General features: G+C 41.0%; 1 protein-coding gene and 1 long non-coding RNA gene across 2 annotated transcripts in view; one reads left to right on the forward strand and one right to left on the reverse strand.

Annotated features, from left to right (window-relative positions):
- The window catches only part of LOC139359726 (uncharacterized), a 30290-nt gene extending 10775 nt beyond the window's left edge, over positions 1-19515 (reverse strand). The window contains exons 1-2 of the long non-coding RNA XR_011616093.1: positions 19402-19515; positions 2158-2268 (exon numbers count right to left, since the gene is read on the reverse strand). This is a non-coding gene — a long non-coding RNA (uncharacterized lncRNA). The remainder of the gene's footprint in view (positions 1-2157; positions 2269-19401) is intronic.
- The window catches only part of LOC105467818 (RNA binding fox-1 homolog 1), a 2482591-nt gene that overhangs the window by 1618270 nt on the left and 841024 nt on the right, over positions 1-23297 (forward strand).

A 23297-nucleotide genomic window follows, 5' to 3' on the forward strand; every position in this document is an offset into this window, starting at 1 on the left:
TTCCTTCTTTCTGTGTTCTTGTAGGGGAAAAGGGGAAGGTATTAAATCCCACAGCTGCAAAATAGATTCATTTCTGCCTCTCTTGGAAAGTGAAGTGTCTTTCCTTCCCGGAGAACTTTATCTTTCCTCAATCAGTCCCGCTCACAGACGGTTCATCCACTCCTGTCTTGCAGCTATTTTTTTTTTTTTTTTTTTTTTTTTTTTAGACTGAAGTGCAGTGGCCGGATCTCAGCTCACTGCAAGCTCCGCCTCCTGGGTTCACGCCATTCTCCTGCCTCAGCCTCCCGAGTAGCTGGGACTATAGGCACCAGCCACCTCGCCTGGCTAGTTTTTTGTATTTTTTTTAGTAGAGACGGGGGCAGGTATTAAACATGGCAACTCAAGACCCTACTACCAGGGACATAATATTGGTCATTTAATACTGCATAAAAACAACATTTCATGATATACAGTGTGTATCTCTCGTGCCTTTCTAGGTTGGCTGGGATTTGTCTGGCCTAGACTGTGCTCGTTTGGACAGCTCTGCTTCATGCTGTGGGTCCAGCCAGACTTGTGTTCTCACAACTCCAAGTGGGTCTTCAGTCTACTCTGTGTGTGCACATTCTGGGGCCGGGTCTAGGGAAAGCAGCCATCTAGACTGCTTGGTGCTCCATGGTCGTCTTCACCACAATGGAGAGCCACAGGGGGTGAGCTGGAACCCTACCACTGTGGCCCACATTTTATTGACCAAAGCATGATACGCAGCTGATGTCACAGTCAAGGCGGAGGGAAGTGTGGTCCATGGTCAGTCGCTGAAACGTTGCATGGCAAAGGGAGTGAATACAGGGGGTGTGAAGAACTGAAGAATTGTTGCCAACAGTTCAGTCGACCACAGCGTAACTACAAGAGGCTGATACAGTTATTTGACAGTGATCGTCGAGACTAGAACACCCATCAACCTGTGAATGCTTACACATTTGTATTCTGTTTGCAAACAGTCATATATGGCTTAGAAATTAAATAAAACCTAATCATTTTACTATGAAAAAAATTATTGCCACCAAGACTTCCTTTTTTTTTTTTTTTGAAATGGAATCTTGCTCTGTCACTCAGGCTGGAGAGCAGTGGCATGATCTCAGCTCACTGCAACCTCCACCTCCTGGGTTCAAGCAGTTCTCCTGCCTAAGCCTCCCGAATAACTAAGAATATAGGCGCCGGCCACCACGCCCAGCTAATTGTTGTATTTTTAGTAGAGACAGTGTCTTACCATGTTGGCCAGGCTGGTCTCAAAGTCCTGACCTCAAGTGATCCACCCACCTTCACCTCCCAAATTGCTGGGATTTACAGGTGTGAGTCATTGTGCTCGAACTAAGACTTTCTAATGCTGTATTACCCCACAAAGAGGCTGACCACAGCCTCCTGGTGGGGTGATACAGCAAGTGGCGACACCATGGTGAGCTGCGGCCCAAGACCACTCAGAGGGGGTCACTTCACAGTCACAGCTGGTTGTGACCATGTGGGAAGGTGGGCATAGTATGGCCAGGCTTTCTCATTGGTCTAGAGAAGTCTGGCATCTGCATTTCTTATGAGTGAAATGTACAGTTTTTGAATGTTAGTCATGAATACAATGTTTTCTGTAAATGCTTTGCATGCCAAACAGACACTTCTGTTGACTGCACATGGTCAGCAGACACCCAACTGCCAGCCCATCTTAGACTGAAGGCACTGTTTGCTATTTTCAACATAATTGGTCAAATCTAAATAGCTAGATGAATATCTAAAAAAAGAAAAGAAGAGACAGAAAAAAAGATGACAGGACCAAAGAAAGAATGACAGAGAAGATGTATGTGTGTGTGCGTGTATGTGTGTAGAGAGAGATGATGGAAGGAAGGAAAGGAAGGAGGGAAAAAGGCAACCTAGGTAGATAGATGGGCAGATGGATAGATGGAGAGATAATAGATGGATAATCTTTAATGTTCAGTAACATATGACAAGTCACATTGCCAAGTAGAAGACACTCAGCCAGCGTTTAAAGAGAAAGTTTCACACTCACGGAGGAGCAGGCCAGTGATTGGTGTCAGGGATAATGACCCAAATTCACTGATTGCATTTTCTCAGGTGTCAAAGAGGAACAGAAAAGGATAGTGTGGCACAGAAAAGGACCAGAGGATGTCTTACCTTGGGCAATTCTATCTTGCTTCATGCACACTTTACTAGCAACTTGCTTGCCCTGATTCCAAAGCACGTTTAGATATCCCCACCATTGGCCAGGCTTACGTGTCCCCAAACCTGCAGATTTAGGAAAAAGTAAACAGCTGTTCTTAGGAGTGCGTGAGACCCTCCAGATGTCTCCTTTCTGATTCATACATCGTCATCCCCAGAGGGTGAAACAAAGGAACCAAGAAACTTGCTGAACACCCTTGAATGTAGAGGAAAAAATTATCCACCTATCAGAGAGTGTGTTGACAGTACTGATCTTTAATACTGAACATGTCTCTTCGTGGCACCTAAAAGTTAGCTCCTGCAACATTCTGCTCATTGGCAAAAATTGGGTTCATTTTTTAAGAGAAAGAGATTATGACAAAAGTAGAAAAAATATATTCTTATAGTTTAGATAGAACTGAAAGAACTGGCCAGGTATGGTGGCTCACATCTGTAATCCCAACACTTGGGAGGCTGAGGCTGGTAGATTACTTGAGGCCAGGGGTTCGAGACCAGCCTCGCCAATATGGCAAAACCCTGTCTCTACGAAACAATACAAAAATTAGCTGGGTATGGTGGTGCAGGCCTGTAGTCCCAGCTACTCCACAGGCTGAGGCAGGAGAATCACTTGAATTCAGGAGGTGGAGGTTTCAGTAAGCTGAGTTTGTACCACTGCACTCTAGCCTGGGCAACAAAGCAAGACTCCATCTCAAAAAACAAAGCAAAACAAAACAAAAAAACTGAAAAGCCCACCTGCCATGACTGTCTCCATCATGCATATCCTTAAGACCCAGTTCAAATGCCATCTCCTCCAAGAAGCCACCTTGATTTCCGCCCACTGAAAATCCTTCCTCCCTCTTTTCTTTGTCCATGGTGCCTTATTTTTCTTCCTACCCTGCCTCTTAACTCTCCCTGATTTATAATTATTTGTGTGTGTATATCTCCCCAGTTAACTAGGAAGATGACTTGGATTAGAAAGCTGGAGACTTTATCTTTGAATCTTGCAGTACTATTGATTTTGCTAGATGAACGAGAGTGACAAGTCACATCTTTTTTTCTCGAAGAAATACACCATGTACCCCCTTGTGCATAGAGACCTTCTTAACTGAGTTGGTTGACATGAACTCTTAAGTATTTAGCTTGTTGGATTCCAAAGTAAACTTGCAAGTTCCTGCAACCTGGGGTTCCTTTCCCTTTATCATTCAGTCCTTCATTCAGTGAATTAAGTTGTTCCTCAAATGAAGCAGAAATGATTCCTCTTTGGGGGCCTAAAGTGTAGTGTGAAGTTTTTAAAAAAGTAAATAAATCAATGCATACTTACAAATATTGACAGGTATGATTAAAGAATAAATGACAGTGTTCCACAAAATAAAATTAAGGTGAGTGTAGTTGTAAGAGAACCCTACTTAGGTAGAGTGATCCTGGAGGGCTTCTCTGAGGAGGTGATGGGCAAGCTGAGAGGTAAAGTATGACAAATGAGGTTTGAGTTGAGAACCTAAAAGGAGACCAATGTGGCTAAGGTATAATAAGAGAAAGAAGAGGTGGGAGAGGAAGTTGGAGGAGGAAACAAGGCCAGATCCATGCCCACACAGCTGAGATAATATCCCTACTGGCCTTGACAAATTAAAGCACTTCTTCCCATGCCTTCCACAGATTATTCCTAATGTCACTCTCTTGAATTATTTCTACCTTCCCTCATTCTAACTTCTGTTACATATAGCTATGCACACAAAAAAATCCATTTGTTGGCTAAAATAAGCAATAGTGACAATACCAAATGCTGTCAAAGATCACTCAAATATTGCTGGTGGGAATGTCAAATGACATAATCATTTTGGAAAATCATCTCTCATTTTCTTGTAGGACTAACCATGCACCTGCCATATGACTGAGCAATTGCACACTTGGGCATTTATCCCAGTAAAATGAAAACACATCCACAAAACAACCTGTATGCAAATGTTCACTGCAGCTTTATTTGTAATAATAGCTAAAGACTATAAATAGCCCATATGTTTTTCAATGCATGAATGGTTAAACTGTGATAATCCACGTTATGGAATACTATCTAGCAATAAAAAGGAACAAACTATTGATACACACCAACAACGAGGACGAAACTCCAGGGTGAGTTTCACTCACTTGTGGTGAGTGGAAAAAAGCTCATCTCTAAATCATTTCATCCAATCTCAGCAATCATTTTTTATGTATCTAAAGGTTACATACAAAATGATATCATGTATGTAGCATTCTTGAATTTAAAATTCTAGAAATAGAGAATCGATGAGTGGTTGCTGGGGTCAGGAATCGATGAGTGGGGTGCCAGTAGGGTGTGGTCATGAAAGGCGACCTTGTGTCTGTGGACTATTTTTTGTCCTGGCTGTGATATTTTAGAGTTTTGCCAGATGTTACCCCTGGTGCAATAAGTGTAGGGGTCATGGGCTGTCTGTATATTACTTATTAAACCTCGTATGAATCTACAATTATCTCAAAAAGTTTAATTTTTAAAATCCTTTCACATAACAACTTAGAGTTTGAAAGATTTTTACGATGTATTTTATATATTAAATTTTTATTTAAATATATGTGTCCTCTACCAAACTGTCAGAGCTTTCCCCTTGGAGATTTTGTCTTAATTATCTTTACATGCCTCCTCTCAAGCCTCCTGTTGTCAGGGAAGGAACAAGGCTGTAGGGTCGAGAAGACGTGGGCGAGATAACAAATGCAATGCCAGGCAAAGGACTTTGGCAGATTCAGAGCATGATTTGATAAAGACTGGAACTCAGGCAGAAGGACTGGCAGGTGGCGCCCGGACCCGTAATTCCTCCCTCTGGGCATCCAGGCGCAGACATGGATGATGCCCTGTGTGCTTGCAAAGGAGAGACAGGGATGCCACCCTCCTTTAGCTGTACTTTTTTGGGGGCTAGAGAGTAAGGTGTATTAATTTCCACTGGCTTCTATAACTACCACAGATGTGGTGGCTTAACATGATATAAATTTATTATCTAACAGTTCTGGTGATCTGATGTCTGAAATCAGTGTCACTGGCCTGCAACCAAGGTTTGGACAGGGCTGTGCTTTCTCTGGAGTCTCTTCTTCTAGCTTGTAGTGGCTACATGAGTGCGGTCTCTGCCTCGGTGTTCTCACTGTCTTCCGTTCTGGGTGTGTGTCTGCCTCTTTCTTTTAAGGACACTTGAGGTTGTGTGTAGGACCCTCTGGATAATCCAGGTTGATCACCCATTTCGTAAGCATCAGTTTAGTCACATCAGCAAGGAAATGATTTCCTTACAAAATTTGTAAGTTTCAGGGATTTTGACCTGAGATCTCTGAGTGGCTATTATCCGGCTTATTAGGGTAAGTGTGAGAACAGACTTACAAGTAGGGAACAATTCCTTGTGTCTCAAGAATTAAGTTCGGCGAGATACTTCGTGGCAACTAGCTGTCCAGGAAAGGTGCATGCTGGGAACTAGCTGTCCAGGTAAGGTGCTTGCCTAGGTGAGGTGCACGCCAGGAAATAGCTGTGCCGGTGAGGCGCGGGCTGGGAACTAGCTTTCCAGGTGAGATGCATACTAGAACTGCTGTCCAGGCGAGGTGCATGCTGGGAACTGCTATCCAGGCGAGGTGCATGCTGGGAACTGCTGTCCTGGTGAGGCGCATGCTGGGAACTGCTGTCCAGGTGAGGCACATGCTGGGAACTGGCTGTTCAGGCAAGATGCGTACTGGGAACTAGCAGTTCAGGCAAGATGCATACTGGGAACTGCTGTCTCAATGAGGTGCATGCTGGGAACTAGCTGTCCACGCTAGGTGCATGCTAGGAACTAGGTGTCCAGGTGAGGAGGATGCTGGGACTGTGCTGATGACATCAGGAGACCATGCCAGCCCGGGACCCTATGGATGGATTATCTCACTGGCAGAATTGGAACAGCTGGACCCGGGTGACTTATTGCCAGGCAACCCAAAGACAGCCTCTGGTGTTCCCCTTCACACAGTTCTGTCCCTCCCTCCATATACACCACCTAATGATTGTGCGAACTTGGAAAAGTTGCTTAACTTCTCTGAGCCTGAGTTTCCCCCTTTGTAAAAGGGGACTAATACTGGTGTTTACCTTTAGGGCTTTTGTGAGCGTTACTGATAGTGTATATAAGGTTTGTAGTAAGTGCCATACAAATGTTGGTTATATATATTCTTGTTTTTGATATTGTTGATACCTTAAGGATTGGCTGCATAACATTGAATTTTGGTTCACGGAGTTACTGATGTTGCCTGCCCCCAGCCATTGGGCTTCCTGGTTTAAAAGGCAAATCATCCTGATGGAGGATGGTGCCTACAATGTGTGGTGCTCGAGGACAATCCCTGTCTGCTTGGGACTCTGTCAGTGGTAGATGCTTTCAGAATTTGGGTTAGGAGTGATTGAGGGAGGTTAGCAAATGGATTCCTTCTCCTTGCACTGTGTGAAGCAGTTGGATGGGGTTAATTTGCAGGGCCCATAGTAAATGCTCTCAGCCTGTATGGAGGCTAATTTGTGAACCTGTAGCCATTTATTGCCCTGGTTGGGTTTGTTTACCAGTAGACAACGTCATTGGGATAATGTGCCTCACTGTGCGCAGAGAGGAGCTGCACTCTGACCTCATTTGAAGAAACCACCGAAGGGTAATTTCCTCCCCAACAGATGACTGACGTTACAGTGTGGTGACAAATGATGAGTATGGTAAATGGTTAATATAGCCAGGGCCAGGATCCATATGATTTATGCAAATAATTAGCTCTTCCTGGGTACTGGCCTGCATGTCTAGGTAACTTATTTTTTCAGACAGTCATCTCTGTAATGAGCTATTAGTCTGCAGGCCAGAAAGAAAGAAAGAAGGAGAAGGGAAGGAAAGACCTCAGGCAGTTAAGTCTTTGTTCCTTCCAGAAATCCTCATTTATTTAAAGCTGAATGTGATAACGTTTTCTTTTACAAAACTCCATTGCTCTGTATTGTAAAAGCAACTCAAAATATGAGGGTCTGATGTTTATTCGTTTCAATAATGGTTTCTGGGGTTTAGACAGAGCTTGCATTTCATCTTATTCATCTTCACTCCATTAACACGGAGGGACGTATACCATTAGCACCATTTCCTAGTTAAAGAATGTAAGGAAAGATGGAGGATCAATATGGCTGTATTAGGCAGGAGTGTTTGGATACAAATGACAGAGCCCATGAAGAGGAAAGGGGTTAATTATTTAAAAAGCTTATCTGAGGAATGTTTTATACAAATATGGGATGATCTGGGAAGCCAAATTGTTGGAAATTCAAGGGCATATCATACCTTGAAGACTAATGGAAATAGGAAGTTTAGTGAAGTTGGGACTACCTCTCACCTTTTTTCTGACTCGGGTTACCTGTTTTGCCTGACCAACAACATCTTCTGAACCTCACATATTACCTTCCTGCCACCTAGGAGAAGTGAATAATTTTTTTATTCTGGTTCCTGTATGACAGAGGAGAACTTTGATCACTGAGATTAGAATCCCTTGTTAATGCTTGGACTAATCTTTGGTGGCAAAGGAGTCAGTGCCACCCAAGGACAAGGTTTTACTGTTGGGAGGTGGGTGGGAGGAACAGGTCCTGAGAGGAGAGAGTGATGATCCCAGAAGAAGAGAAGGTTACTATGTAGGCAGTTGACAGATTCCAGCACTATACTGTAAGTTCCATGAGCATGTAGCTATACATGTTCTGGTGAGCACGATACCCCAGTACCCAATATAGTTCCTGGCAAAATGATAAGCATGCAGTGAACATGTGCAGGAGGAAGGGAGAGGGGGAAGGAGGGCAGTCAGAATTCTAGTATACAGGTCTGAAATAGCCAAGAAAAAGCAAGCACAATTATCAGCAGGTAGTCACACAAAGCAGAAATAAGAATAAGAGATCTGGCCGGGCGCGGTGGCTCAAGCCTGTAATCCCAGCACTTTGGGAGGCCGAGACGGGCGGATCACTAGGTCAGGAGATCGAGACCATCCTGGCTAACACGGTGAAACCCCGTCTCTACTAAAAAATACAAAAAACTAGCCGGGCGAGGTGGCGGGCGCCTGTAGTCCCAGCTACTCAGGAGGCTGAGACAGGAGAATGGCCCGAATCCGGGAGGCGGAGCTTGCAATGAGCTGAGATCCGGCCACTGCACTCCAGCCTGGGCGACAGAGCGAGACTCCGTCTCAAAAAAAAAAAAAAAAAAAAAAAAAAAAACAGTAAGAGATCTTTGAACTCTGGAGAGTTATCTCAGTGATGGAAACCTTGATTGCACTTCCTAGATTTATTGGATTCATCTAACTGATGAGCCCTTGGAAGTTTTATCCTCTACCTTTAGAGGATTTTGAGTGATACATTTCCTTTCTCCCTCCCTCCCTCCTTCCCTTTCTTTCTTCCTTCCCTCCTTCCTTTCTTTCCTCCTTCCCTCTTTCCTTCCCTTCCTCCTTCCCTTCCTCTCTGCCCTTCCTCTCTGCCTCCCTTCTTGCCTTCCTTCTTTGCTCAGCACATGTTCACTTCATGGGCTCTGTCATTTGCACCTAAAGACTCCTGCCTAATACAGGCCTGTTGATCTTCCATCCTTCCTTATATTCTCTACGGAATGGTGCTAATGGTATATGTCCCTCTGTGTTGATGGACCTCAGTGAAGATGAAATGAAGTCCCTTCCCTTCCCCTCTCTTCCTTCCCTCCCCTCCCCCTCCCCTCCCCCTCCCCTCCCCCTCCCCTCCCCCCACTCCCCTCCCCCCACTCCCCCTCCCCCCACTCCCCCTCCCCCTCCCCCACTCCCCCTCCCCTCCCCCACTCCCCCTCCCCTCCCCCACTCCCCCTCCCCTCCCCCACTCCCCCTCCCCTCCCCCACTCCCCCTCCCCCTCCCCGCTCCCCTCCCTCACTCCCCCTCCCCCTCCCCGCTCCCCTCCCTCTCTCCTCCCTCTCCCCTTCCTCTCTGCCTCCCTTCTTGCCTGCCTTCTTTGCTCAGCACATGTTCACTTCATGGGCTCTGTCATTTGCACCTAAAGACTCCTGCCTAAGACAGGCCTGTTGATCTTCCATCCTTCCTTATATTCCTCTCCCCTCCCTCTCCCCTCCTTTTCCTTCCCTTCCTTTCCTTCCCTTCCTTTCCTTCCCTTCTTCAATTGTGTATTGAGAACCAGATACTGTGCCAGGCACCAGAAACATCTGAATGATCAAGGCAGCCTCCATCTGCTTAGATCTTTTTAGTAGCTCTTTTATTGCTGAGTATGATGATGTAGAAGTTCTATTCCCAGTTTGTATTATTTTGAAGCCATCTCTGAATTCTGAGTAACTCTGATGATGAGTAGACTATGTCTCCTTGGGGTCCCTGTTTGAAGCTAGGATTTAGGTGAGCAATCCTGATCCCACTATGGAGACAGCAGGATCACCTGAGCCACTGACCTTTAAACCCAGGATATAAAGGTTATCATTGCCCTCTAGAAATACCAAATTGGTAAGAAAGGAAAATGCTCCCTTATGAATGTTCATCAAAGAGTGTTTCCCGTCAGGTGATATTCTGTCCCTTCAGGCCACGGTGGGATTCATTAAAGATGAGAGGACAGTGATGAACCACCTCTTGTGCAGGAATAGTTATATATTCCTGGATTCTTCGAGATATTACGAATTCCAATTAATAAGTAAAGTGGTTATCTCAATCACAAACTACCATGAGGCAATAACGATGGTCCATTTGTCAAAAACCGCCACTCAAGCACTAAGGAGATGTGTGTAACAGTTGGCATTTTAAGCATTGTGATTGTCAACCCACTGATTGACAGACCCCTTAATTGTCAATTTGGATAATAATAATTCTGCTGCAAAATGTTACAGAGAGACAGAGAAAGGGAAAGGAAAGAAGAGGAAGGGAGGGAGACGGGAAGGAAGGCGAGGGAGACAGAGAGGGAGGACGTGAGATAAATATTAGATATGCTTTGGAGTTTTTGAGTAGATTATTGCAAATTGTGTTCAACCCCACATCATTGCTGGCTGGTTGTCTTTTTTTATTTGTTGTGAGGTGATTGCTTCAGAAACCCTGACACAATTCTCTGTAGAGTGATTTTTGTGTGGTCAAGAATTTTGTAACTTTAAAAAGACTTTCCAATTCCTGCTGCCTTGGGACTTTGGCTCTCTCTACGCTGATACGTAAATCTTATTACACCATGTTGATAGCTGCCCTGATCTCTAAATATATCGGGAACTTATTAGGAAGAATCCCAAAGAAGTCAACACCTCTTTACTGAAGAGCTATTTAAAAAGATGTATTGGTAGCATCTAAGTGATCGCATTATTCTTAGTGAATCAGAGGCCTCCATTCTAAGAAGCGTGGGAGAGGTCAAACACCATGTATGCCAACTGAAAGAGTTAAGCCATTTTTCTATTTACATGGTTTATTTCACAAGTGTCTGACTCATTGAGCATAGCCAGCACAGTTAAATTACAAAATTACTATTTGGTCCTTTTTTTATTGACTACAATTCAAGGCTGCTTCAAGCCTCCCAAATTTAATCCCTGAAGCTCTTTGCCAAGAACATTACCTTTTATTTTCAGTGTTAAACTGTGTAAGATACCCCTAAGGCTACATGGAAACTTACTCTCTGTGATAGCAGCTAACGGAGTGTATCAATTGTTCATGATTTCCCATTCTCCTGTAAATTGAGAGAGGCAGGGAGAGCAGTGGAATGCGAATTTTGTTCTGTCAGCACTTTCTTGCCCCAGCTTTAGCCCAAGCAATGCCTGTTTTGGTAATTAATTATAGTGTCTTTGTAGCTCTTCATTCTCAGTTACCGTTTAGCAACCTATCAAATCCTGAGCTAATGAGTCTATCCCATAGAAGTCAATGCATTTACTTTATTTTATTTTTAAGCATCAAGACAGTACTGATTTTTCTTAGGTCAGATGAAGTTGAGAGGGAGATTCTAAACCAGTCTATGGAAAAGGCAAGGTTTTTCTACTCACAAATGTTCATCCCAAGAATGGCTCTGCTTAAAGCTTTTCATTGATGTTTGTCTAACTAGAAATTGGAGTATCCCAGTTATTCATGTGACAGTAATTTAATATTTGAAGGAAGAAGTGTCCTTGTCAAAGTGTTGTTAGTAAACAAAGGTTGAATGGTTCTGAGATTTCTCTCAAATGATGAAGCACACTTTGTAGGGGATGTTTCAGAGGTCTTCCCTCTCTGTGTTGAGAGACTAGATTAGGATATATAGCTTAGGATTTTCATCTAAAATACAGGAAAAAGCAGAGCAGATTCGTGATGCTTTCCTCTTCTCATTGCTTTTGTGGTGGTGTTCTTTCTTCTTTAATTGTGGACTTGGAGGAGTTCTGTAATCTCTTTATGGGAAGGACTTAGGCAGAGCAGTTTGGTTTCAGGGCAGACGGAGAGCATACTCCTTGAAGCTGCTTTCATATCAGGCTTGCTTGTTTTACTCAGAATCATATGGTTACAGCTCAATTAAAATAGCAGAGTTTTCTGAGGATGATTTCATTCGCTTTATGTGAGACTAAGACGATTTCATTGACTTTATACGAGACATATCACTAATCTCTACCGAAGAATAGAAACAATAATTTTCTGGAATTACGTATCAGAATATGAGTATTCAGCTCAGCCTCTTTATGGAACAATGTATACCAAAAACACATCTTTATTCTTAGTTGAAAGTCTTAGAGAACCCAAAAATTAGAGCAATGGCATTCGCCTCTGGTGGTTAGAAGTAAAATCTTCAATTCAGCCCACAAAACTCAGACTGATAGCTATTTCTGAAGCCCGGCTATAACTACAGTATCACGTGGCCGATAAGTTCTGCATTTCTAAAGGAAGATATTTTTTCCCTGTCAATCAAAAGTGAGTAAAAACACATGTACACATTTTAGCTTAGCTGACCAGGTCACAGGGATGTGTACCTGTTTATGTATAAGTGCCAGGAGTGAGGCTGGAAGGAGGAATTAAGTTATGTTCCCTTAATACCACCAGTGTTGTATTTTCCTTAAAAAAAGAATGTATATATACAAATTAGTTCCTCAATCCAATAAGAACATGACTCTTACTCTTTATAAAAATGCCACCTCTTAAGTATTATTTCTTCCCATCTCATTCATTGATAATGTCTATTATATTTTTATAATAAAGAATCAAAGATTCTATGCGAAATTCTCTGTTCTCCTCAAACAGATGAGGGACCATATTCTGATGCTTTTGCCCATAGTTGGGGCTTAATATCGACTCTAATATCTAATATAATTTATTTTACTTGTCGACTCTCTATTAGAGAACTTGATAAGCAGAAGAACAGTTGATCGCTCTTGTTCAGGTCGGCTGCACTAATGCCCATGGACCTGCAAATTTCCCAAATGTGAGTGGCTTTTATGCTGCTTGTAGAAATCTGAGTTTAGATGAGCCACAGTTTGTAGAAAATGCTTCAGAGGCCTTCCTGCAGCCTCTCTCTGTGGATAACCTCCATGGAACTATATTTGGTAGACACTGAAAGTTGTAACCATTTAATTCAAAATTTTTAATTGACTGTGGTATCAGCAAAATGAGAAATGTCTTTCACCCTTGATCTTTGACAATAGCAGACATGTTAATATGAAGTTATTGTTAAGGCTCCAAAAGGCACTGATACAAGTATTTTTTTTTCTGCCATTCTTGTTTCTTTATAGATTCACACTTTTGAGTATTCAGAGCTTGCTTTTCCTTTGAGTTAGAGGAATGCATTGGAGAGAAGTGTTATTGATGAGGGCTGATTAAGCAAATTAATGAATTGAGACAGCTGAATAGTAAGTGAGAAGAATTTGAGGAGTGGAATTGGTTTTTGCTCATTGACTGTAAAGTGTAGGAGTTAAAACCACAAGGGTACCTGATGAAACAAGCTGTATTATCAAGGTAAGTGAAGAGAGAGCATTTGGAATTGTATACTATTTTTCCTTTTCCAACGAATAGCTGTGTGCTAGCTGTTCACTGCTTTCTTGGCATATATTTTTCTTGTTTCATTTTCTGAGTCATCTGCAATAGTGGAAATGATTTCATTCAACAAATATATTGAATGCCCATTATGTTCCAGACACAATGTTAGGCATTTAATGGTACTGGTAGAAATACATTATTTAATATGTCTGATGACTGAATGTTCTCAGTTCTAATGGAGTCAAGTGTTTTTGGCTGGGGGTGGTAATCTTTGGAAAGGATCTTGGAAAGCCTTTGTTATTTCAAACTCTTCAAATCTGCAAATCTTAAAAACAAGGCAACACTTCATGTTGGCTAAGACGTGGGGGCAGTGGGCGCTCTACCGTGATGCTGGTGGGAGTGTATATTGATGCACCTGCTTTGGCGCTCAGTTTTGTAATATCATGGGACATTCAAGATGCATGTACTTTTGAGATATTTCATTCCTAAATGCACACATGAAGGAGACACATAGAAAATTCACTTTGGCATCCAAGTGAAATGTTAGGAAGACAACAATCAACCAAACATTAATTGTCCACCAGTAGGGAAATAGAAAATAAATTGTAGCAAAAGTCATGTCTGGTGTGCCATGTTAAAATGAATAAACTAGATCTCTATGTGCCAATGTGGATAGATCTGAAAACTATAATGCTGAACAACAACAAAAAGTAATTTGCAGGAGGAGACATACAGTATGAATACATCATTTATGTGTGGTTTTTGGACTCAGAAAAATATGTTCAAAAATATGTAAATGTGTTCAAAAATAGATATTCCAAAATATACATTTATATGTATTTATATATGAATGTGTCCAAAGATATGTATTCTCTTGGGGTATATGCATATATGGTAAAACAAGAGAGAGCTATGTGGGAATGATACACAGTAAGTTCAGCAGTATGCCCACCACTGTTAGGGAGTAGGGGAGGGGTTTTAATCAGCGAGAGTGACTGAGAAGGATTCCATTATATTCGTTATATTTTATGTTGCAAGCTGCGGGGTGGACATATGGCATTTGCTGCAGCATCTTTGATATTTTTTATATGTCTGATGTATTGCATAAGAAAAAAGAGTGCATCTGAAAAGCTACAGCTATCGCTGTGTGTGTGTATATACATGCTGAGATTTTTGAGCACCGGACTCTAACCATAGTCTAATCATTTTCAGGTTTGCAAAGGTTTTTGTACAAAAACAAGGTCCATTTCGAGTGCAGTATCTTGGTAAGATTGTTAGGGGCAGATGAGCAAAGGGATGCAGTACCCTCAATCTACAAGGCAAAAGATGGACCAGTCAAGCAGTTCCCTAATGTCTTTGATCAATGTAAACTGCTAATTGCAAGTTCTGACTCTCTTTTCCAAAAGGAATGATTTTCTCCCCCACTCAATTACAAGAATAATTGCTTCAACTCTCAATGTTCCTTTAACTGGGCACATTCAATGTTAGCATCTTAGGCTCTCATTTCATATGAAACTACTAAGTTGTTCCCGTTAACAGCCCCTGTATTGGGTCTTTGTGTTGCAATATTACAGACTTGGCATGCACCCTTCTCTATTTTTCACTGTGTATAATGAGGTCAAATTCGTTTTGGAAGGCCTTGAGGTCTTCCAGATTTACAGCTATTTGAAAACCCTATTGATAATAAATATTTGGCCAAAGTGTTTCCATTTTCATACACTCCCCATCTTTCCTGGCTAGGGTCCCCTAGTTTCTTTCTTTCTTTTTTTTTTTTTTTTCTGTCTAGCCTGCATTTTCTCCCTGCCCAGAAATGTCATTAACATTAACAAGTGCTCTCTCTGGCACTGGCAGGAGGTCTGCAAACAGAACTGGTTTGGAATGTGCAATGGGAGGCTTGAATCAAACAAAAGCTGTGATACAGACTGGAGTGTGTAAGGCAAACTCGATAAGCTCCAGTCAATACTGACAGGAAAAATCACAGCAAAACTGATTGTGGTGAGAACATGTCATTGGCCTATGAGGGAGACTTGGAAGGGATGCTTCAGCAGTAATAACAACAAAAGAGTTTTTCATTTAACTTTTATATTAGGAAGGGTTGCTGTGTGTGTCATGTTTAGGGACAAAGTTAAATAAGTACTGATCCTTACTCTAGAGAGTTACTGGGCATAAGAACCCCGGAGTCCTGGACCACCTCCAGAGATTTTAATTCTGTAGGTCTGGAGTGGAGACTGTTTCCCTTGTGAACAAGCTCACAGGCGATGCTGATCCTGCTGGTTCCTGGTAGCACATTTTGAACAGCAGGGCCCCAGAGCAGGTTCAATGAAATGGAGGAAAGGAGTCAAATAAATATCCTTTCATGCAGTGCTATGGGGAGACGCAATGGCAGAGTTATTAGCAATACTACAGTTACCTAGGAAAAGGAGCAAACAGCTCTGCCTTGCCCAGGGAACCAGCAGAATGGAGGTGATACTTAACCAGCACCTTGAAGAGTGAAGAGATTTCCAGGAGGAAAAGAGAGTTCGTGTTACAGACAGAGGAAATGCCATGAAAGATGTACAGGACACAGCTGGAAAATGAAAGTGATTTTATATGAACAGAGCTGGAGGGAGACTTGGAATCATCCCAGATGCTCTTTAAGAATCAGCTGTGGCTCACACCTGTAATCCCGGCACTTTGTAAGGCCGAGGCTGGTGGATCACCTGAGGTCAGCAGTTCAAGACCAGCCTGGCCAACATGGCGAAACCTCATCTCTACTAAAAATACAAAAATTAGCCAGGCATGGTGGCCGGCACCTGTAATGCCAGCTACTCAGGAGGCTGAGGCAGGAGAATCACTGGAACCCTGGAGGCAGAGGTTGCAGTGAGCTGAGATCATGGCACTGCGCTCCAGCCTGGGTGACAGAGTGAGACTGTCTCAAAAAAAAAAAAAAAAAAAAAAAAAGGAAGACATGCCGCAGCTGGTTTTTGAAGGAATTTGCAGAGTCCTTCTAAGGTGTTTGGTCCATTATTCTATGGTGCAGAGCAGTGGAAGAACTTTTAGAGATTATTGGTGGGAGAGTGGATAAAGAGAAACTATTAAGCAGGGGACCAAAAGTCTAGGTGAAAAAAGAGGAGGGCTTGCCTGAATTAGTTTTTGGAGTAGAGAAGGACATCACACAAAACATTCCATTCTAAAGGCAAGACCCTCAAGGTTGGAAACGAAGTATCATCTGGATGCCGATTGGAAAAAGTGATTAAGAGCAAATGGTCAAGATGAATGGGTAGAGATGAAACGTGGGTCACCGGGAGGGTGAGGACTCACTAATCTTCAAGAATCTATGGCTAAAGAATCAAGACGCCTTACTAAAATTTAGAAAAGTCCCATAATGGAAAGAACTAAGCAAGTTTTGCCTTCTGCTACCTCTACATTCATTATGTTGCGTGTACAAGTAGAACACACAGCAGGGACTGTGTTTTAGTACCAATTACAATTATTTTCTGGTTGTAAATGTAGGTTCAGTGAAATGGAGGAAAAGAGTCAAATAAATATCCTTTCATGCAGTGCTATGGGGAGATGCAATGGCAGAATTATTAGCAATACTACAGTTACCGAGGAAAAGGAGCAAACAGCTCTGCCTTGCCCAGGGAACCAGCAGAGTGGAGGTGATACTTAACCAGCACCTTGAAGAGTGAAGAGATAAATGATAATGAGAAGATAAATGTAAATGACATTAAAGATGTCATCTGTTCCGGGATGCCATTTTTATCTTCTTTGTCAGAAGGAGAGAGAGAGAATGGCATCAAAATACCAAGGTTCTGGGTTTTTTTCCCCTTAAAAAAAAAAAAGAAAAGAAAAAAGAAATGACCCTAAGCACAAATTGGATGTTGGCACTTTTTTTTTTCTTTTTTTACCAAAACCAAATACAACCTTACGGAGGTGATGAGACTTGTGATACAGTCTTAGGAGGATGTGCTATGAGAGGAGCCAAATTAGGTAACCACAAACAAATACCAAGTTCTTTATTGGTATTTTGAATATTTATTAAACAGTTCCCAATCCACTGCCATTTGTTTCCTTCACACTTTATGCTCCCTCCTTCTTCCTTCTCTTGCAAAATCCTCACAACTTGTCCTGTCTTTCTGTTCCTCTTCTTTTTTTGTTGTTGAGATTATGCCTTGCAAAACCTCTAATTAACCTGCCTAGCAAAAGCTAAACCTTCTTCAGAGTACAGAGAGAGTAGAAAAAATAAAAGTGACAAACAAGAAAGCGAAGGAGTCTCTTTAGCAGGAAGGAGGAGGGGTCATTTCAGGGAAATTATTTTAATAATTCTAGTCCCATCACATAAATAATTCATTTTTTCTTCTATATCACTGTATTACTAGACTTCGTCCCAAAGCATAACTCTTCCACTTTTAGACACTTTCAAAAATAAGAAATTAGAGAACACACTTCATTCTTTTGTTATCCTATCCAGTTATTTCAAGACAAAACATTTCAAAAATAATAAATTCAGAGTGCAATAAACGAACGCTATTTGTTTTACTTTTGCAGGCACAGACATTTTGTGAAATCACCAACAATTTAGAAAAGAAATGACATCATCATGGCCAAAATAGTAGAAATGACATAATCTCAAAATAACATTAAAAAAAAACCTTAATTAAAAATTTAGCTTTAGATTTAAACCCCCGTATTTTCCCCTTACTTTTTTTTTTTTTTAAAATCATGGGCTAATATGTCAAAACAGGCTGGATCTATCAAAGGCAGGATGTTTGCAAATCAAAGATCTAATTCAAATGTTTCATTTGCTTCATGATGGAAAATTCCAAACTGGCTTTTAAAGCCTTTTAATAACGTATGGAATCCTGACGAAAAAGTTACTTCCTAGAATATGTTGCTCTGTTCAACCTATATTTTTAAGTGTCTTTTTCCTCTAATGTGGGTTTAAAAACAATGAGGAGAGACATGTACTACTTAGGTATTTTGTTGAGGCCAATTCCCTTTTTTCTGATGTTGTGTGAATGGATACCCATCAAAACAAGAGGGACGTTTTTGGTTTTTCTTTTTGGTGATAAATCGAAAACACAAGAGTAAAAAATGAGCCCTGTTCCACAATCCCTGTGCCATTGTTGGAGTGGGTTTTTCTTTTCTTTTCTTTCTTTTTTTTTCTTTTTGAGATGGAGTTTTTCTCTTGTTGCCCAGGCTGGAGTGCAGTGGCGCGATCTTGGCTCACTGCAACCTTCACTTCCTGGGTTCAAGCGATTCTCCAGCCTCAGCCTCCCACATAGCTGGGATTACAGGTGCCCACCACCATGCCTGGGTAATTTTTGTATTTTTACTACAGATGGGGTTTTGCCATGTTGGCCAGGCTGGTCTCGAACTCCTGACCTCAGGTGATCCACCCATCTTGGCCTCCCAAAGTGCTGGGATTACAGACTGAGCCACTGCGCCTGACCTGGAGTAGGTTTTTCAAGTACTTATAATAATTACTTCAATAATATGTGTTCATTGTAGATAACATGAAACTTGCAGAAAAACACAAGAAAAATCGTTTCTCATTTTACCACTGTTTATGATTAGTGTGCACCATTTTGATATTTCCTTTCTAGCCCCACACACCAAGGTATCTTCATATTTTTTAACACATGGTTAATTATTTGCTACTATGTTCCAGGAATTGTATCGGGTGTTAGAAATACAATTTGTATTAATTGTAGATAATATTTTGTGATCCATTATTTTTTAATTTAATAAGATACTATGCACTGATATTTATTCTTCTTCATGATATGTGACAACATAGTGTTCCCTAATTCATTTAATTAATAAGTTCATTTTACCTTCTCATTTTGCCTCTCATTTGCTATTTTATCACCTTTCACAAATGGGTTTATTTGTTGTATTTTTTCCTGCTTTATTTGTAAGCAGAATTAGATAACAGTTGCACACTGAGAATTTTCAGGTACAATTAACTTCTCCCTTTTTTGCATGTAGGCTTATTTCTTCCTGACAAGACTTTTGCCTTCTAAGTAACTTAGTGTTAAAACATTACCTGAAAAAGCCAACCCATTTGGTTCTTGCCCAGTAATGTCTAAATCATGTAAGAAATGCATTGAAGAAACAATCAGGGAAAAAAGAGGGAGTAATATTGGCTAGCACAACATTTGAATAAATCTGGAAAGAAAAGAATAAATCTGGGTTGAAATAGAAGCCAAAAGACGATATTTTTATGTAAAATAATTCCCCTGTCCTTTTCTTTCCCCAGCTCTTTTTCTATCTAATATGCATTTTTCTTTATATTATAAAAGAGCTTTGCTCACCTTATCTCTGGTAGTTCTTTATTACTTCAATCTCTTCTCATTATTTTTTAATGTTCGGGAAATGTAAACTACTTTCCTACCACTTTTCATTTTTGTGGATAGGGTGGCTGATGGACTTTAAGTTTCAAGCTATGATGAAACAAGGAAATAGATCACTTCTTACGGTGTCATAATGGAACTCTGTTGATGGGTCTAATAAAGAAGAAAAAAAAATCAAACCTTATCCATCATCTCCATGACTTCTAGTGTCTTTCCCATCTGCATCTTTGTGTTAAGCAAAAAATATATAATGCAAAAACTGTGTTTCACAAAGGACTTTTTTTTAATGGTTAGGATTTTCTAAGGTTGTAACTTTTGCATGTATAGTAGTTGCCACACAAAGCATCAAGATAAGGAAACCAGCCCTGATGGGTCCTTAGCTACGTGACAATATCTAAAGGTCATACTGTTTTAAACAGACAGAAAACCCTCTAGTTAGAGTCTGTATTAGCTGTTCTTTATAGATTGTATTTAAAGACTCCATTCTAACCAGCAAGAACACTTCCAGTATGAATTTCCCATAAAGCAGTCAGGTTTTAGCTTGGAGATGTACGAAGTGCAGATGTTTCGTGAGTTTTCATCTTGGTCTTGCAAAGAAAAGCATGAAGCTATGTAAGTCTTTCTGTAGGGAAAAAAAAATACTTTTTTTTCTTCCTTTTTTTTTTTTTTTTTCCTTTCTGATGAGCATCGATGGAGGATGGAGAGCTCCTTCTGGATCATTATTGGCTCTGATGATGGTTTTGTACAAGGAATAAACTCTCTTGGGGTAGTGATTGTTTTTAATGACCTTTATAATCCAGAATTTTTGTTCATCTGAGAAACTAACGAGGATTAAGAGAAGAAAGGGGGCCGGGCGTGGAGGCTCACTCATGTAATTTCAGCGCTTTGGGAGGCCGAGACAGGCAGATCAGTTGAGGTCAGGAGTTCAAGACCAGCCTGGCCAACATGGCAAAACGTCATCTCTACTAAAAATGCAAAAATTAGCCATGTGTGGTGGTACAGGCCTGTAGTCCCAGCTACTCGGGAGGCTGAGGCAGAAGGATCACTTGAACCCAGGAGGCAGAGGTTGCAATGAGCTGAGATTGTCTGGGTGACAGAGCACAGGACTCTGTCTCAAAAAAAAAAAAAAAAAAAGGGATCCAACACATATTTATCAATTAATGTGTCAATTACCCATGGCATCATTGCCTTTATATTTGCTCAGAACAAGTCCTGTTTATCCCTTGATCCTAGTGTAATTGTTAACATTCCCCTTTCTGCTGACAGGTGTCCCAGTTTCAACAATGTATTATACAGTCATTCCATAGCAGCCCTCTTAAACAAGAGAGTAATCAAATATAGAAGTCAAGCATCCTGAACAGATAAATTGGCAGTTGAATTCTGATTTCTCTATTTGCTTCTTCTGAGAAGCTAAAACTACTATATTTCAATTAACTTGTTTGAAAAATAGGTATGATAGTAATGTTTTTCCTATATGGGTGTTGAGAAAATTAATATGTGAAATTTTGATCAAAGTACTGATAAATAGTAAATATTCATTTTACATTAGCAAATAATTCCTATTTTTTTTTCATTAAAGTCTCTCAGTGTTATATGTTACAGCCTCCAGGTCATTTAGTATATAGAAACAGAAGTACTTCCTGGTCAGCAGCAGTGGACACAGGAAGTGGTTTATCATAAGATGGACAGAGAAAGTGACTGGATGGTAAAACAGAGTGGATTCATCTATGATAGATAAGTGTCTGTAAAGGGACTGTGGATCTAGACACATTTCTGTAAGTTTTCTTGTGGGTTAGTGTTCAAACTGGTAAAGTTGCCAGGGCAAGGTAGGAAAGTCAGATTCAAGCCAGTGCTTCACATTTATTGGTTTATGATTTCTTTTCCCTTTTTTTTTCTTTTTTTTTTTTTTTTTTTTTTTTTTTTTTTTTTTTTTTGAGAGAGAGAGTCTCACTCTGTCACCCAAACTGGAGTGCAGTAGTACGATCTTGGCTTACTGCAACCTCTGCGTCCCGGGTTCAAGTGATTCTCCTGCCTCAGTCTCCCGAGTAGCTGGGATTACAGGCACATACCACCACGCCTAGCTAATTTTTGTATTTTTCCTAGAGATGGCGTTTCACCACACTGGCCAGGCTAGTTAGAACTCCTGACCTCAGGTGATCCACCTGCCTCAGCCTCTGAAAGTGCTGAGATTATAGGCATGAGCATGCTGCACCCAGCCAATATTTCTTAAAGATGGGTGATAGGATTGCATCTTTTTGCTTCTTGAAAGATGGGCTTGGCCACGTGACTGACTTTGACTAATGAAATATGCAGGGAGGTGATATGACTGTCTTCTGGGTGGATGCTTGACGTGACATTTTGTGATTTACCACATTTTCTAGCCCTTGCCTTAGAGATTTTTGGATACATGAGTTGAAATAAACCGTCTGTCAGCTCATGTCCCTGAGTGACTACAAAAAGCAAAAGTTCCAGCCAACCTACATTAGGCACATGGCACAAATAAGAAATAAACTTTTATTGCTATAAGCCACTAACTTCATGGGCTGTTTATTATAGCAGCATCATGTAGCCCATACTGGCTGATGCATCTTGCCTCCTGCTGGCCTGTCATATCTTCTGCTGCTTTGCACTCTCATCTCTTCCTTCCCCCACTTGCCATTATCACTGACATTTGCTGACCACCTATATAAGCAAAGTGCTTGGTGTCAATATGTTCCTCATAAGAACCTTATCAAGTAAATACTTTTTATATCTTGCCACTGCTAGATGAAGAAATGAGCTCAGAGGGTCACTGTTCACAAATCCCACAGTCGTAGGCAGAGAAAGAGTCAAACGTGGGTCTTTCAAACTCCAGATTCTGTTATTAACTACTATGCTAGCTGTCTTGTATTAGGAAGGAGTTCACTTACTGTCTTTTGAGTTTTTTCTTTAATGTAAATGCCCTGAGTTTTTCAACACATATAAAAGGGTTGTATGAATCCTTTTTGTTCATAAAAGGAGATTAACATTAATTTCTGTGCAGAGTAGGATGAAATAGAGAAAGGGAGAACAGGAAAAATATAATCGGAATCTTATCAACTCTGATGTCTTAGAACTAGGATTTTTATCCTTGTCAAAATAAATTCTAGAACACACATTCATCCCATTTGCAAAGCCATGTGACTCTAGAGAACCGTGTTGACCGATTGGAAATGAGTAGAATTCTAAACAGCATTAGCTTGATGTGGAATTTCCAACTACTTAATTCTGGTTGGTTTTGAAGACACATGAGCTGACTGCTTCACGGGAATCAGGAATGAAGGGGAATCTGTTCAGAACGTATGTCTCCCCACACTAAAAACAATTCAAAGCCATAAATTACTTACATCATCTCAGCACCTGGGGGACTGCTCACTAGTTCTAGGGCCTATAAAATAAGGGATCAAAGGGAACATTTCCTATGTTGATGCTGTGAGATCTATGCATATCTTTCAGTTCTTTCTTTTTGGATGATGGTGATGATGATGATAATGATGATTTTTGCTTAAGAGTTTTGGACCACCTCGTTTTCACAAGGTGCTAAGGAATGGGTTTTAGGGTTTGGCCCGAAAACCTTATTTCACCTAGAATTTTGCAGGCAGAGCAAGGAGTTAGCAGCCTGGGGTGGGGCAGTGAAGGAGAGAGTGTTCCCTTTGGTCACTTGAAAAAATCAGTGCCTTTTTCCTTGTCAGCAGTACTGAAATTTAGCACTGCTAGGAAACAGAAATCTGATATTCCAAGATGCTCCCATTGGATTTTCAGACATCTCCTTTGCATTTTGATTGTTTCAGCAAGTCGTACCTCACTTCTGATACCTATAAATATCTCAGGTTTTAGTT

The sequence above is a fragment of the Macaca nemestrina genome, chromosome 18 (assembly GCF_043159975.1).
Source record: "Macaca nemestrina isolate mMacNem1 chromosome 18, mMacNem.hap1, whole genome shotgun sequence".
Classification (NCBI taxonomy): domain Eukaryota; kingdom Metazoa; phylum Chordata; class Mammalia; order Primates; family Cercopithecidae; genus Macaca; species Macaca nemestrina.